Below are 6,022 nucleotides of genomic sequence, written 5' to 3'. Positions count from 1 at the left end.
CGATGGAGGACATTGCTCATCAGCGTTGCGGAGGGTCTTCCTTTTTTCGTTCTCCTTTCATCTTCAAACGTTATTGACTTCACGACACTGTCATTAGGTTTTCGAATTATGTGTGCAAGAAATTTAGCTTGTTGGTGATCAATGAATACTGAAAGGTCTTCAGTGCGACAGATTCTATGAAGATTCTGATTGCTAATTTTGAATGCGTGATCGGTTCCCCTTCGAGTGTAGCCTCCGTGTACCATTTTTCGCAAAAATTGTTTGTAGCAGACATCCAGGACGCTTCTTTGATTTTCCGAAAGAGACCATACACTGCAGCCATATGTGAGTCGACTTCGCAAAAAGGCATTCAAAAATTTTATTCTTGTACCAATCCAAATTCTGAAGTTTCGAAGCAGGTATTTATAGGTTTGGAAAGCAGCATGAGCCGAGCTGACCCTATATATATGATAAAATATTCAATAGAACGACTAGAAACAAGGCCTGCATAATTCTATAACTATGACATTGGATAATTATACATTATATGATAATTCGCCCACTACTGAATTGAGTGTAGGTATGACGAGTGGTATGGGTAATACCATAGTGTTCTAGGGTTAGGGGAGGTGGGTGTTAGGATGTATTACTATGGTAATACATCGACCTTTTGAAGCGCAATAATGGATAGTCATACGCATGATTCTCCAAGCTATATGTAAATTTGGATTCGCAGATGCATAACTGCGTCCATCTTAGTTAATACTGCTCATTGGGATTATACGCAGTGGCGAAACGTCACAAGATCATGTTGTGGGAAAGGTGGGGAACTCATCCGGACTATTTTCGGAAAAATGGCATCTGTTGCTATGAAATATTGAGTTCATCGTGGTTATACGAGTACACGTGAGCAGTGCTCTTCAGCCACTATCCCGTGCGCTAGATCTACTTTAATTTAATCCCTAAAGAGCATTAGTATAAAAATTCATTAAAAAAATTGATGTGAGAATTTTTCCTAGAAATTAGAAAAATCACAAAATTCGACGAAAATCATAAAAACGTCAACCATATTTCACCAAATTTTTATCAAAATTTGAATGTCCACCAAAACACCTTATGTCCAAATTTCAAATAGATTGCCCCATAGTTTTCAAGTTATAGGCTTTTCACTGATTTTTCAATTTGAAAAAGTCAGCAGGAAATCGCCTCGGATTAGGGCAAATGCAACCATCTGCTGAGTATCTCGGCGGTTCCCAACATGCGGAGGGATTAATTAATTCAAAATTTTGAAAGGTCGCGGTGTAAAGTGGTTTTGAACCCCTGATTTGGACGATAATGAATTTGGGGCACCGGTTTATCACGGCTTTTGCAAGGTGCAACTTGTAACGGCTTCGTTCAGATCGCGGGTGTAGAGTCGGTTTCTTTTACCGCTGAATCCAACTCCGACTCCAGACGTTTTGAATATACGGACTACAGGAATTTCAAATTAATCCGACTCCGACATTTCTGTAAATCGACTTAGAAAATTATACCTCTATTACTTTTTAGACATGTATTCTATAGTTCATGGAAATTATGAAAACTGTAGGCACAAATGAAATTACCTTCGTGATGGTCCGAAAACGGAAAAACTCAATGACTTCTGTAGCTGCTACCTCACTTTTCGGTAACGTTTGGTTCGATTTTCAAGCAGGGTTGTAATGACTCGAGTCATGACTCGACTCGAGTCACGATTTTCTGATGACTCGACTTGACTCGAGTCATTTTCTCAAATTACGGAAATGACTCGACTCGAGTCAATCTGCGTATTGACTCGACTTGGACTCGAGTCATTGCGCATGACTCGAACCAACTCATATGACTCGAGACCCAGACGGCCAAGAATGACATTTCATTGTAATTTCGAAGAGTAGTAAAGTAACCACACTCTTAGGATTTCGTTTATTGGTACTGGCTCTTGAAAATGCGACCAGAAACTACTAAAAGTGAGGAAAATGAACATATTAAAAATGCGAACCATTCGATATCACCAAATAGAGTAATAAAAAGTGGGTTTAAATATACTTTAACTGGAAACTGAGCAGTCAACACATTGACTTGGACTCAGACTCGAGTCATAATACCATGACTCGGACTCGACCCTCTGCTTGCTGACTTGGACTTGACTCAGGGGGTGAAGTGAAAATGACTCGACTTGACTCGAGTCAAAACTATAAAAGTGAGATTGACTTGTGACTAGGAGCCGTGTGACTTGGTTACAACCCTGTTTTAAAGTATGAGGATATAAAAACTCCAACTCCAGCAGTATGTGCTTCCCCTACTCCGACTCCAAAGAGTGCTACAGATTTTCTGTAACTTATACTGCATGAGAAAAATGAACGAAACTCCGACTCCAGAGCCCTGGTTCAGATATGGAGAATTTATTCAGTCCACCGAGGCAACTCCACATGACATTAGACGATAGCCTACAACAGGGCCGTAACACCACTTCGTCAGGTCTCCCCAAAAACATTGGTCTCGGGCCCCCCATAGGGTGATAAATCGAACTTCTGGGGGACTTCGCCCCCCATAGACCCCCTTTGGCTAAGCGCTGTTCACCACTACTTATCATCTACATTGGATGTCTGTTTACCGTGTCAGCTATTCTCGCCTTTCAATAATCCATACTTTAATCGGTCAATGTGACCGGGAATTGCATATATATTGCTATCAATTTTTATCCTCTCTCTCTGCTCACATAATCAGATTTACCGGTAGAGCTGAGTGAGGTGTGTTTGATAAAGTAGAATCCCTCAAATAAACATCTTCGGGCGTATACCCGTTGGCAGGAACGAAACAGCACATCTTCAGCCCCCCCCAATGGGTCTTGGGCTCCCATATGGTGATAAACCGACCCCCATCACGTTGTTCGCTTTTGCCACGAAAGTAGGAGTAGCCTACTGTTTATTGAGCCAGCGCGAAGTGCGAAAATTTTCGATAATTCATGACAAAATCGGTCAATAAGATCGGGAATTGCATATATATTCTATCAATTTCTTGTCCTTCTCTGCTCACGTTATCAGATTTACCGGTAGAGCTGAGTGAGGTGTCTTGGAAACTGCGGGGCCCGTAAATAATAATTAAACATCTTCGGGCGGGCGGAACCGTTGGTATGACTTTCTTGTTATAATTTCATGCGCCAATGTTATTTTCGTTTCGGTTGGACGAATCAATAAATATTTCTTTCTCATCTCTCTCTCTCTCCGTTACATGATGTTATTTCGTGACTTCCTGTCTGCTATATCTGAAAAATATAGAATCGCACAAACGTAGCCTACTAAACTAAGACGCATACGATTTCAAATTGGTATTTCTTCACTGGCATATAATTTTTCCCTACGGCATGGTATTTGTCTTCCGAGGTTCAGATTGCCAAGACCGGAACATTCGGCGCCATTCATTTAGGCGCCGAATGTATTTTGTATATATAACGAAGTTTTCGGTCAGCGTAAGGGCGGTCCATTTCGGCCAAGGCTTTCTCGCTGCCGATCGTTTTGGCATACTTCTTGGAGTCGCATGTTACATGTCCTAAAACTTTATATGTCCTAGTGCAGGGGTCACCAACGTGGTGCCCGCGGGCCCCGGGTAGCCCGCGAGCCTGTTTTAAAAATAGATCGAATACCAGCATTTACCAATATCCGTCAGATTATTACCAGTGAGCTTTTAAATATATAAATTGATTGACTTAGCTATTCTTGTTTAAATCACACTAACACGTAACTTACAAATAACAACACATATAGGCTATATAAACACTTAAAATGATGATATACTATCAAATATCCTCAAACTCAATTACAATTAGTAATATACCAAGATGTAAAAGAATCGCAAGATATCGAAGACGTAGAATAGGGCGCACTGCCCATACAGGCGACATGACGGAATGCCATCCACGGTCTTTTCGAAATGATGGGGGGTTCCGTTATGATAGCTCGACGTCCAGGACAATGCCAAAGTAGTAAACAACATTACTATTCGGTAGCAGATAGCCGTGAAGTACTAGCAGATTTCCAATATCTGTAGGTCCATTAGGGCTGTTCAAAAATAATTTATTTTACTGGATTCCAGTCGTTCAGTTATCAAATTGTCAGGTTACCCTAAAAAACGCTGCACACCAAATTTGGTTCAATTCTAACAAGTATAGAGCTCCGCAGATCCAATTAAATTTTTTTAATTTAAACAGGAAAATTGAAAAAAAATTTCAAATTTTTCTGTCAACTCCATGAAATTGTTGAGCTGTCTTCAGAGACGATGCAAAACAAATTTGACTCAATTCCAACTAGTAGAAACGGATTGGTGGATAATCCGAGGATTATCGACGAAAAACTCCAATAACTCCATTAGGGGGTTTGGGGTGCGGCAGTTAATACGGTCCTGGCCTACAAACATAGGACCGTAAACCCCCAATTGGGGCGAGCTCGAAGGGGGCCCAAAATTATTTCGTGAAATAACATCAATTATAGAGTATTTTTTTGAAAATTCATGCAACATTTTCAAATTATTTTCGCACTTAACGAGATTTAACGTTTTTAGCAAGTATATTTCCCCCAAAGAAAAGAAATACGCATGATTTATAGAAATGGGCATTTCGAAGTATTATCCCATGTCACATGCAGGGTTGTAACCGAGTCACAAGTCAATCTCAGTTTTATAGTTTTGACTCGAGTCATTTTCAATTCTACACCGAGTCAAGTCCGAGTCCAAGTCATCGAGCAGAGGGCTGAGTCCGAGTCATGGTATTATGATTCGAGTCCGAGTCATTGTGTTGACTGCTCTGCTCAGTTTCAAGTAGTTAAAGTCTTATTAAACTCCCTTTTTATAACATTGTTTGGCGATATCGAATGGTTCGCATTTGTAATATATATTAATTTCCCTCACTTGTTGCAGTTTCTGGTCGCATGTTCAAGTAGGCCTACCAGTACCAAAACGAAATCCCAATAGGGTGGTTACTTTACTGTAGTTGGAAATTACAATGAAACGTCGGTAACATGCCCTCGGAAACACGGAAACGTGTACCAGACTATCGTCATAGCGACAAAACATTGGCCGAAATGGACTGCCTTCATGCTGGCCGACGAGGTTGTGTTGCTACATCCTAGAAGATAGATAACTTAAACAGTGCATAAAAATCGGCCGCATCATGTGATGCAAATGATAGTTTTGCTGTAGAACTGTATGACTCCGTCGTTGCCCATCTCTCTCTCTCTCTCCCACGATATTTTCACTTATTGGTACTCTGTACATAGCGAAAGGCAAGAATGTCCACAGATTATGACGAGGTAGAAGTACCGGAAAATTAGATCTCGTGCTGGATTACCAATGTCCTTCTTTTTCGGGAAATCGCAAATGTCATCCGAGGACACCTAAATGCCCTCCTTTTTTAGAATTCGTCCTCATTTATAGGGACGAAGGGACAGGCACAACTAAAAACGCCATGAGCCTGAGTTAAAATCTCGTGGAATTTGTAAAAGGAAAAGATTCCAAACATCATTCTAGCCTAAAATCAGCCAATATACATACATTTGGAAGATACTAGTTTCGTGCATGACGGGCTCTGTCATAAACAATTTTTGGAGTCCAGGTTTACCTTCCTTTACAACAGAGTTGTGAAATCGGTACGCTTTACCAGTACCACCGGCTCCAGACATTTTGAAAATACCGACCAGAGTCGGATCAATTACAATATTGTAATTCAATTACATTACAATTACTCAATACTAAAAATATCAAAAAAACAATTACTGCCAAACATGTAATTATTTACAATTATAATTACAATTACTTTTAAACAGGTAATTGATTCAGTAAAGAGGTGTTCTTTGACAACCGTAGCGACGTAATTAGCAACAATCTCAAGCTATTCATGCTTCATTCCTGTTATGTAGAATACCCTCCAATTAAAAAAAAACTCGAACCATTCCTAATCCTGAGTACTGAAAACTACAAGCACAGAAAAATGTTTCAAGCGACTGTTAAGAACCAAAGGTTTGAGCGACTAACA

Source organism: Botryllus schlosseri, chromosome 9 (assembly GCF_051294905.1).
Source record: "Botryllus schlosseri isolate E-star chromosome 9, Bs_hap1, whole genome shotgun sequence".
Lineage (NCBI taxonomy): Eukaryota > Metazoa > Chordata > Ascidiacea > Stolidobranchia > Styelidae > Botryllus > Botryllus schlosseri.
The sequence above is the reverse complement of the archived record's forward strand: the minus strand, read 5'-3'. Positions refer to the sequence as shown.